The following is an 11,736-nucleotide window of genomic DNA, read 5'->3' as shown; positions in this document are numbered from 1 at the left end:
TCATACTGGGGCAAAATATATAATATCTAGGATCAATATCATGTATCAAGGTTTAGACTTTTGTTTGCATGCATTTGTGAATTTTTTTATTTTTATTTTTATTTATTACTTTTCACATTCCTTTGACATCAATAGTTCTTTCGATATTTTATGTCCCTTTCAGTACAATACAAACATACTGTATTCAGAATAATCAGTAGAACTAACACTAGGGGTGTGGCACACAAAAATCACGGTTCAGTATGTACCTTGGTTTTGGGGTAATGGTACAGGAGAGAAAACAAAAGAGAGGTAGAAAATGAAATTTTGGTCCTTTATTGTAAAAAATGTAAACGTCAAACAATGGCTTTAGTTGCTCTGCAGTGGAAAAGGAAAACAACCTTTCTGTTTCTTGCAAGGAGTCAGAGCATCTGCTGACAACTGTTGCTTTCTGTGATGCTGGAGCTCAATTTATGGTTGCAAAACTGGTTCTTACGAAATGTTGTTTGACCACAGTCTGAAATCAAGTGCGTTTGTAGTTGTTCCAAATGGAAGTCACTTACCGAACATCCTGTACCAAACAGTTTGGGATGAATACACATATTGTTACACCCCTACCTAAAACCTTTCTCTGATGACCAAAACAATATAAACCAGAAGAGCACATATTGTATATCTACAGTAATGATTACACAGGTGCTGTGTACAGACTAAATGATGATAATTCATGAAAAAGCACTAACTTTGAAGTAATTCCATTGTTATTGGTCAAAAGTGTCATCAAAGGTAACATTTTCACTATGACCATTGTTCTGACCCCAGTCTGTGTTTGTTGTAAATTAGTGACATGTACAAGCAGGTTGAGGTACTGTTCATTTAAGATTCTCCCCAAAATGCTGTATCTTCCATGTTGTTTTTTAGTCTACACAGCACAGCCAAGCAGTAAAACATGCAGGCTCAGTGCAGCCCCGTAGAGTTTTTTGGTTTGATCTTTGTAGTAGAGCTGTATGTAAGTATGGTCACTTAACTTTGTGTCATTTATTTATTTAGTTATGTGCTTAAAAAAAAAACATTGTTAAAAGGATTTTGTTGTAGTGGGTTTGAGATGAGCTAACTACCTGCTAAACTAATCAACAGACGCTTTTGCTAGCATAGACTGATTTCTAAGTCAACACATTACTAACACAAACTTATGTTAGTCAGTTTGTATAAGTTACGTAGGCTAACTGTTACCTCATTTGGAAACCTGTGAAGAAGGAAATTGTTGTCTTGTTTTTGCACATATTTAATTGTGTTATGTAAATCAACATGAAGTACAATGTACTGAGTCTTGTGTTACCTATCCGTCTAGCTATGCAGTGTGATGCATCTGCAAGGGCAGAATAACCATTTTTAACAAGAGTCTACAGCCATGCTTGCAGCTCTGTGAGGTGGTAGGTAAGACGTTAAGCTTTAAGACTAGTGCAATGCTAATTCACTTCGGAATGGGCCAACTGCTTGACCTCCAGCCGCTACTTCAACCCATAGAGAAATTAATACAGTTGATGTGAGGTGTGAATGAGTATATATACCAACAACATGAAAGAAATTAACATTCGATTATACACAAATGACATAAATAATAGGCTAAATACTCTAATAGTAAATACATGTTCTTTTCTCATTTCAAGTAAAATAAGGGCTGCATTTAAAAATAAAATAAAATGTGCATCCTAAAATAAAGTGGATCGATCATACTGGGCTCTTAGTTATTTCCTATTTTCTGTGCCTTCAGTTAGGATTTGAGAGGTTATGTTTGCCTGTCTGTAGTGACACCTCACAATTGCCATGGCCTCCAAGCATATGAGACAAACTGGTTTTGAACTGCCTGTAGGAGTATTTCCTTCATTTTGCAAGTAACTACAGTCACTGTATATTGAGCTCTAAGCACTTCCAATATGCGGGTGACCTATGTTGAACAGTGTACTTGAACGCCTCCTGTGTAGTCACTCACTGCTGATCTGCTAAACATGCTGCTAACGCTATGCTTTCTGTCTAGACATGGGGTAAGAATGTCCATTCTTGATTAAACGCTCTGTTTTTGCTGTCTACTTTTCTCTTTTTGGAGCACTTTTCTCTGTCTTGCCTCACGCCTTGTCTCTGTCTCTCCCTGCCCTACCCCTGCACAGAGCAAAGCGGCTCATTGATCACTGGTTTATACACAGTTTATTAATATTAAATGTATCACATGTCCAAATTGCACCAAATTCGACACTGCACTTCCTTTGTTTCCCAGTAATGCACCCACCAAGTGTGGAGTTGATCGGATGAACGGTTCAAGAGATACGTGAATGACATACATACAGACAGACATGATATCAGCATGTTAGCATGCTTAACACGCTAATTGTTTATTAGTACTAAACACAAAGTATAGCACACACTGATGGGAATGTCATTATTTTTGCAGGTATTTGGTCATAAACCAAAGCAGTTTTGACATGATGGTGCTAGATGGACAGTTAAAGGATCACTAAAGTAATTGAGATTCATCCCTTGGGGGCCATGAATTTTTGTACCAAATTTTGTCCCAATCCATACAGTTCATGTTGAGTAAAAATTTCATGTCAGTCCATCCTATAATTGATGAAACATTTCACTCAAAACCAAAAAGTTCAATCTCATAGTGGTGTTAGAGCAGTGGTGGACTCAGGCTAACTGAGGGACAGGAGCGAAAAAATATATAGGCCACCTGATACATTCAATGGGCCCCATCAGCAGAAGACAACGATGTATGTTTGGTAAAAAGGCTATATCCCCAATTAAGATTAAGATTTTATGGGATGATTCAGAATATAAGGAAAACACCTCTGTATTAAAAGCATGTACTTTTTAAACATTTATTTTGAAACATCTCTGTAATAAAATACAGGGTATGAGTAAGGTTTTAAATATTTATTTCTCAACACATCTGCAGTAAAAACCTGGAAATATTAACATTTTGAGAATTAGCTGTTTTGAGCAGTCTTGTCAGGGAAGCAAGAAGCAAGATTGGTGAAATCAAAAGGAGAATTCTTTTGGCCATGAGTTTGTAAATGTTAATGACCTCATTATGGTCAACCGGGATGTCCCTCTCAATGGACAACAGCAGAAGATCTGAGAGCCTTCCTTCTCCACATCTATTTTTAAGCTGGTTCTTGATCACCTTCAGTTTGGAGAATGATTGCTCAACTGATGCAGTTGTCACTGGCAATATAGCATATATTTTGAGGAGTTTTGTCTGTTAGCAGAGTTACTCAAAAGGTTTCCCTCCAGATTTCATAACTGTTTTCATGTCTGGATACATTTTTAAAACTTTTTAACATGCCAGGCTTGAGTTCTCCTGGGCATCCCTCTAATTGCTAATGGGTGATGCAAACATACCTGTATCTCTCTCATCTCTTCCCTGCTGCCTCTAGCTGCATTTTGCAGATCTCTTTGTATTGTCTTCACTTTTCTGTCTCTTCTTGGCATTCCTCTACAATTGCAATTTAAACCAAGCTAAAGGGTTGTAAACACAATTTGAGAAAAGAGTACTTTGATTTCCTTTAAGGTGTTACTACACCACCAGGTTGATGTCCAATTTGTAGCAAATATTTACTGAGATGACTAAGTACATATCTAGCCAGCTTACAGCTTAGACTGCACAGACCCAAAGACAACAGAACAATCTAAAGAGGGTGTGACTGAGCAAACTAGTGAGTAGTATTGTGCCAAAATGGAATGTCAGCTACAACTACAACATTTTTAAGGGTGCTTTATTTTCCTAATGGTCAGCCTACATAAAGGATGCATTAATACTCACCATAATGGCCAGTTTACTCAACCGTATAGGGCACAGTATCTCATGTTCTTCACTGGAAGGGCACTTCATCATATTTTCTCTTATACAGTACACCCTATAGGGCACTTCACCATGTGTTTTCTTTCATTGAAAGGGCACTCAATTCTGCACTTCTGTATGTTAGACTAAGGCGAACCCTAAAAGTCACTTTTTCAGAGATTTCATGGCAGTATTCGGTTGACATGTTGGCTCATTGGTTAGTATGCATGACTCCCAATCTGACGACTGTAGGTTTAAAACCTGGTTTTGGGTTCTGTGCGGGTATTCCCTGTGTGAAGTTTTGTTGTCTAGAAACAAGGATTGCACTAATCTTATTTTCAGTAATTTGATCTTGTTTTAAGACTTCTGGACATCCAGAATTATTCTGAGAAATCTTATTCAGTGACAGTCACAAAAGCTCATCTAAAGTGTCTTCACTGATGTTTGATAGGGTATTTTTGCAGTGTGGCAGCAATGCTTGAGAGCAAAGCACATCATAAACCAAAATCCTGGTTCATCTGTACTTTCACCTTTTGTCATTTGCCTCAAAAAATTATAAGATACAGGCTTTGGATACACAGACGATACTTGTTAGTAGGACTTGGCTGTTGGCTGTGATCTTTTTTATGGAATAAGAAAAATATAGTGTTACTAGACGTCCTCTAATGATGACTGATGATTGTTGGAAAACAAACCACTAGCTCTATGGTATGATGATGTCTGCTTAAAGGGGGGGATTCCTTTATATTCACAGAATAGTGTCACCTTTGTAAAGTGTTACAGCTGCCTCAGCTGCCCATTTGTTCGTTCCTCTCTTGTCTATTGCTCTACCCAGGTCCCCTCCACATAATCAGTCCACAATGAGGTGCACCTGGCCAGGGGGGAAGGGTTAAATGCTCCAGGTTCCTGCTGCAGAGAAGAGGCTTCTTGTTTGTGGACTGCTAGTCTTGCTGCCTCTCGGCCTGGGATTTTATTTTATTCAGTGTTTCTGTATTTTGATTGCTTATAGTATTTATTTAGTGTCTTGGTTGTTTTGTATGTTTTTGTTAATAAATCCCATGGTTTGAATATTTTGAAAGGTGTTGGGGTCTTACTTTGGGTAAATGGAGAATTGTTGTTTCTTTTAACATTAATGTCTTAGCACAGAAAGAACAAAAACTAAATCCAGTAACTTCTCTTTTTTGTTTGTTTTCAAAACTTATTTGATTAACATTTATTTCCTCCTCTACAACACATATAAATGCTTTCATGAACTGGGAACATGTTAAGACCTTGCTATACTGGTAATGGAGAGAGCAAACACTTTGATTTCAATGAAAATTGTGTTGATTCAATATATTTTAAATTCAAATGACAAAACCCAGAACTTAAAGAGAGTCTTCTACAATATGTCAGTACTCATTCTAACATACTATGCAGTCAAAGCACATCCCTTTTTGTTTTTGGCAAAAGATGAGAGAATGAGAGATGAAAGAAGAATGAACATGTGATTCCCTCTGTTACAGCAGAGTCTGTTCATTAACAAGCATTATTCATAACATTCTTTCAAGTCCATTGTCAATCAATATTTCCAAACTCAAGAGGATTTTTAAAATTTCAGGCTTAGTCCAGTCTTCGTCCTAGCGTTGTCAATTAAAGGTCAAAGAAACAACTCAAATGTATTCCTTTTCAAAAAACAGTGAACAAAATAAACAAGCAGGCGGTCATGTCAATCTGTCAGGGATGCAACACGGTAGGATTTGTTTGGTTGAGATAATTTGGTGTTTTTTGTGGATATAGTGCTTCAGTTCAGTTCCACTTTTTCACACTGCACAGGTTTTTCTTGTGCTGCTTCCAATACCTGTCAAAAACCAGCCTCTGCTTTGAACTACCTCTCACCTGGACGAGTGACCACCTGCTCCCCGGCTGAGCAGCGGAGACACAGCTTCATCTCTGTGTTAATGGCTGACGGCTGAGTGGTTGTGGCAGGCAGCCTTCTGCAGCCTCCGTGCCTCGCGTGTCACCCAAGGGCCCGGTGGATGGGAGTGGATGGGTGTGAAAGTGGAGACGGTTAGCACTTCCACATCTGTCAGCTGGGGTTGGCAACTCACACCTAACATTTACGTAGGTGGAGAAAGGCGAGGGCAGAGAGGGCAGGGGAAGAGAAAAAGAAAATGACAGGATGACTATGTGTCATGGATTTGGTTTGTATAAATTTAGAACTACTGTTTGGATGCCAAGACTAATGGAAAAGAGATGGAAAATGGATGAATTAACAACTCACATGTAAAGTAAGGGTCTCTTGTAGGTTTATACATTTTCCATCTCATTCAAGTACAACTTAAGATAGCTTAAAGGAGCACTTCAACATTATGGAAGATTATTTTGGAAGTCTTATTTTCTTTCTTGCCGAGAAGATTGATACCACTCTCATGTCTGTCTTTCTGCTGGTTGCCTGGCAACTTCACAGAGATGACAAGACTCCAGGAAGTGACTCTGCCTGGCCAAGAAATGGTCCAGCACATAACTCCCTGTTAAACCTATGGATGTATAAAAGGATTATATTATACCCAAAGAATGGCGCCCATTTACTTGCATGTAAATTGCTCACCTGGCACATGAGCCAAAAACAATTTCTAGCTTCCAGGTTTGCTACAGCTGAATATGTGCAGTAGTGTTTTTCCTACTATGGGGAACATGCTCTTAGGGCCCCAGGGGATTTTTTTCACTGCACTATCAGGAGTGGCAGTTGGAAAAAATTGGCAGCAAGGCTTAGTGGTGTTACTTTATCAGCTGTCTTCATACATCCATGGTTAAACCACAACATGATGTTCTTCCTCTTTGGTTTGTGTACAGATTAAACAAACAAGATATAACTTCTTAATTAATGATCTTTAAGCAGCTCTCAGGTAAACTGGTTTAACTGGTCACCTCAGCTCAACCTGCTGTTGTTAGCAACATTCAGCATCTTTTTTTTTTTTTTTTTGCACCAAGATTACATTATGCTAAACCAGTTGTCCACAGGAAATATTAGGTTCTACATCTTTTTTTCTAGCTTTTTTTATTTGCCATTAACCTAAACCTGAAAAGGGATTTATTCCTAAAACATTAAAGAGTAACTCATCACCAGGCTAAAATGTAGTGTTTTACTACTCCGGTGGGTGTGGTCATAAGTGTGCTTTGGTTATGCCTGTAACAGTGAAGTCATAAGATCCTGGAGTACACTTATACATCACTGCGGCAAGGTGACAAGATACAAGATTTTCATAGGGAATTAAGTTACTTTTAAAAGGTCTACAGGTTATCTGCTCAAGTATAACACCGCTTCAACTAGAGGAAGCATAGTCAACCATGAAATGAGATGATAAATTATTTTATAGAGACTTTTTGATCCTAGAATATGGAAAGTAAACCCCAGGAACATGCTTCACTTTTTGCTGACACCAGTGGAACAGAGGTTAGCACCGAACATGATGTCATGACCTGTTTGCAAACAGCTACTTACACATCCAACAGACACAGAACGTTAGTTATGTAACATAACTCCAGATTCTATGAGTATAGGTGTAACTTCTAACCTCTAAGAGCTGTCAATACTGGATTTATCCCCATATGCATGCGCAGTCATGAGGATTTTCTTTCCCATCATTGTACATTGTACAGTTGCCTCTCTCAGGTTCCTATACAGTATATAACACAATCAGAACCTGAGCTCTGCTCCCAAAAAGCCGGTATTTTCTTCAGCTAATCCCGGTGGAGCAGGGGGCCTAAGTCTTAGAGGGCTATGCCTATATTCATAGAATCTGGAGTTACGATACGTAACTAACTTTCTATTTTGTATAGGGTTTGTCCTTTAAGAGCTGTCGCTGTTGGGTTAAGGGCGAAGCTGATGTAATCAATGCCTGTTCACAACCCAATAAATGTGAAGTGTAATAAGGCAGGGAGGCACCGGCTGTGCCATGCTTAACACCATGTCAGCCCTGTGTGGAAAAGGGGCCAAGTGATATTACACTCTCCCCAAATAGCACTGCTGCTGCAGAAGGGTGGGATGTTGATTACTTATCATAAAGGTCCCCCATGCAGCCCACTAATCCATGATGATGGTATTAAAGGCGCAGGGTTTGACATGTGCGTAAAAGCGCCAGATCTGACCAGGCATCATCTGCCATTTAGCATGTTTAAAACTAAATGAGTCAGGGTGGACTCAGACACTTCATGCAGGTTAAAATAGATGAAAGGGCATGGAGAAGCCCAAGGTGCTGTTGCACGGATGTCTGCCACTGTCATCCCTCTGAGGAGGGCCTTGGATGAGGATAAGGCTCTCATGGAGTGCGCCTGGACGCCCTGCTTTGCTCCTGTTGCAATGTTCAATTGTGTGAGGGCATCGCACAGCCAGTGAGACAGACAATGTTTTCACAGAGCCATGCCTTGTGAGCAAATCCACCTTATCTTTCTCAAACCTGTCCCACAACATCTGGATGAGTGTGGGACTCAGATTCCACTCATTGGGGGATGGACCCCCACATCATCATCAAGTCCACAGCACAGTTCTGTACCACTGGGATGTACACTGCTCTGCTGGAGAGCCGGTCTCTGTGTGACCACAGCAGGAGGCTCCTGGCTATTTCCAGCAGTTGGGCTGAGCGCACACTGCCCTGATGGTTAATGTATGCCGCCACTGTCATGTTGCCTGTCCTTACTATGACATGTCTGTTTGTCAGCAGTGGAGCAAAATGTTTTAGCACTTTGAGTATCCCTGGACAGCTCCAGTCAGTTTATGTGCAGGGATGATGGATTCTCACATTTTCCCCCCGAAACCTGTGACTTGCACATGAAGTGTAGCCTCTTGAAATTAGCCTTGATATCCATGTATTCATGGGTAGCAGGCTTTGCCACATTGAGCAGTGCTCTGTAAGCTGTCACATGCTCATCACAGCCCATGAGAGGGCTGTCTTGAAAGGGCTAGTGCTGGCTGTGGTGCCAGCACTGTGGTGTGGTGAAAGCTCTGTGTTCAGTTCCGTGCATTCAAACCATGAGTCTGAAATAGGCCGTCCTGAAATATCACCACTAACTTGCCCTGATGGGTTGGAGGTGGGTGATGATTCTTTACGGTCAGTAATTTATATTTTAAGTGAGGATTTATTACTCATGAAAATGTGAAGAAGTGACTGGGCTGCTCCTGCTGCACTGTTTTGTGTATGCAGTGGCAAACCTCTGTTTTGTGTGGGGAGCGTGTGTCTGTGTGAAAGAAGCTACAAAAAGCTCAGTGGGAACATAATTGGACTGGGAGCAGACGGAGAGGAAACTGCTCTTTAGAGAAAAGTGGTTGGTCCTGAAAAGGGCTGTTGTGTTTCCTTAGTTTAGTTGCATCGAGACACATGATCCCTGCACTCCATTGTTGCCACTGACGCTGTTGTTTTCGAGGTGCCTCAGGGCAGGTTAGACAAGGTGCACGCTGGCTGCCGGTTCTTGACCGGATGGTGTGGAGCCTGCTGAGCCATGGCCGCTGGAGGAGGATGTTGTGGTGGGGGAGGAGGAGGTGGTGCTGCAGCGGATGCATGCTGAGGCACAGCTGCAGCTGGGGCTGCAGGGCACTTCTTCTTGGAGTGAGCAACTTGGCACTTCTGAAGAGGCCTCACCCTTTTTGCTTCCTTGGCTATTTCATGCAGGTGAGCTGTGGTGCTTTGGAAGAGTGGTCCAAATAGCTCATGAGGGGATATGGCAGCATCCAGTAGCTCCTGTCTGATTAGATGAAGCTGAGACATGTGCAGCCAGATATTTCTCTGCATCATAGTTTGCCACACCATTATTCTAGATGAAACCGCTGTTGTCACCATGGCGAGAGTCAGGACAGCTGTCATAACCTTCCCAATGTCTGTGACTAGGTCTGGGGAAAGAGCCCTGGGTTTAGTGGCCATAATGGAGACAGCTGAGGACAGCAGCGCTATGTTGTTTTGAACTGCCGCAATCTGAGAGGCACACTGGTGTGAACAGTCAGAGAGGTGAGCATAAACTTGATTCTGAAGAGTCAGTGGCAATGGCTTGCACCTGCTGACAAAGGTTGCCTTGGGAAGAAGGATTTTAGCTAGGCTCTGCTCTAGTGGTGGGATGGTGGGAGACCCTTTTTCTGTATCCCTGTGGACTCTGGTGAAAGGCTTGTACCTGGACAATGGTGTTCTGTTTTCTGGGATAGGAAAACGTTGCCTCCATAAAGGGCTGGAGCTCCGTGAAGCGAGGCCACAGTGAGGGACGTTTGGCTAGCGGCTCCTGTTCATAGATGTCCCAGCTTAAAAAGCCATGAGCAGGTGCAGGTTGTTCTGCCGGTATTGCAATGCCCCTCAGATCTGCTGCCTTCTTGATGTTGCCCAGTAAGTCCTGGAAAAGTCTTTTGACAGCTAGCATATGGCTGGCAGACTGACACGTAGAAGGAGAGAGCCACTGCGGTGGAGCTCCTGGCCACAGTGGGGACAGGAAGAGCACCACTGTGATAATCAGACTCCAGGTCTCCCAATGGGAGGAGAGCCCAAGATTGGGGGTGCCAAGCCATCTGACTTGTGCCCACCATCGGGGTCCTACTCTGGGATATTTGCAAAGTCGCTGCTGAAGATGAACTTGTCTACAGTGAGCCCAGCTTTGGTCACTGCCTCTCTCCACCCTAAGTGGCATCCACTTGCTGCAGCCTGCGGAGTTAGTGCTAGCCTGGCGCACCATTCAATAGCAGTGCGAGTGAAGATCTGATTGCAGGATGTAGCTGGTTTGACAGGTGGGGCACAAGTGGACAGCTTCAGCAGCTGGACTTCTTCATCTTCTCTTTTGTTCTTCACTTGTTGACTGCTTGATGCTGTTATATACTGTAAATTGGGACCTGAGAGAGACAACTGTACAGTGTGCAGTGGCGGGAAAGAAAATCTCCATGACTGAGCATAAGTGCTGGGATAAACCCAATAACGACAGTTCTTAGAGGGCGATGCTTATATGAAATAGAACAACATGAGCATTCCTTAAGAGGTCTGCCTCTGTCAACATGACAAAAGTAAGTCCATTGTTTACTTGCTCTTATCCTGTAGTTTGATGTATTTGGAAGAAGAGCGCCTCAATTCATACACTCATACACTTCATATTTCAACAAGCTGCCACTGCAAGGTGCATTTTTGAATATATTGTTCTGTACAGAAATAATTAAACTTAGTGTCAAATTACACCAGTAATACATAATGGGTCATTAGTTGGTTTCTATTTCTCTATCTCTGATGTCCAGTAATTAATCTAGTTTTCATTCTATGCTAATTACAATTGAAAAGTCTGCAAAGCCATGAAACTTGAAGGCACACTGAACATTTTTTGTCAAATAAAGTGCCCAGGTGACACTTTGTTCAGCCTTTAAGCTGTGTTATCTAATCCACAGTGACACATTTAGCACATTTCCTTCTCCTCCATTAAGCTAGCTCCGTTGATCCTCCTGACACTCTCCATGACATCAGCGTGGTTCAGAGCTTTCTGCCGAGTCACACACCTGCTCTCCTCAGAATGTTGAGCCTTTGCGTCGTTTATTAAAACATTCATTACTGTTGTTGCTTCACTGTGGTTTCTTAGAGGCACGGATGCACTTAAAAAACTGAATAATTAATTAATTTTGTAATTTAGTTTGATATTAACTTGCTGTAAAATGAAATGTTACATGGTTCAGATACTGTGCGAATAAGAAAATACTATTGGTTAAGTATTAAGTATTACTGGTTTGGTCTGTACCAACTCCTGAGAAAATATGTCTCTTTAGCTGCTAAGATAACCAACTTCATGCACCATTCAATCATTTACTTAACTTTTACCCCACTCCTCCTGAATTTCCTCACTTTCATTTTTTCATGAATGATATTTAAAAACATTCAAAACCCATTTTAAACCTTGAGAAACTCATTTTTTGCCAACCCTTCAAA

General features: G+C 41.4%; 1 long non-coding RNA gene across 2 annotated transcripts; it reads left to right on the top strand.

Moving 5' to 3' along the window:
* The first annotated feature begins 886 nt into the window (after positions 1 to 886).
* LOC121887767 lies at positions 887 to 5,906 on the top strand. Of its 2 annotated transcripts, none has more exons than XR_006093040.1 (3): positions 887 to 988; positions 1,331 to 1,412; positions 4,656 to 5,906. It is a non-coding gene; the product is annotated as an uncharacterized LOC121887767 (long non-coding RNA). The 2 variants fall into 2 exon arrangements; XR_006093039.1 differs by having other exon boundaries at positions 1,331 to 1,416.
* Positions 5,907 to 11,736: the final 5,830 nt, after the last annotated feature.

The sequence above is a fragment of the Thunnus maccoyii genome, chromosome 21, assembly GCF_910596095.1.
Source record: "Thunnus maccoyii chromosome 21, fThuMac1.1, whole genome shotgun sequence".
In the NCBI taxonomy this organism is placed as follows: domain Eukaryota; kingdom Metazoa; phylum Chordata; class Actinopteri; order Scombriformes; family Scombridae; genus Thunnus; species Thunnus maccoyii.
This window is presented reverse-complemented; position numbering and strand designations above follow the sequence as displayed.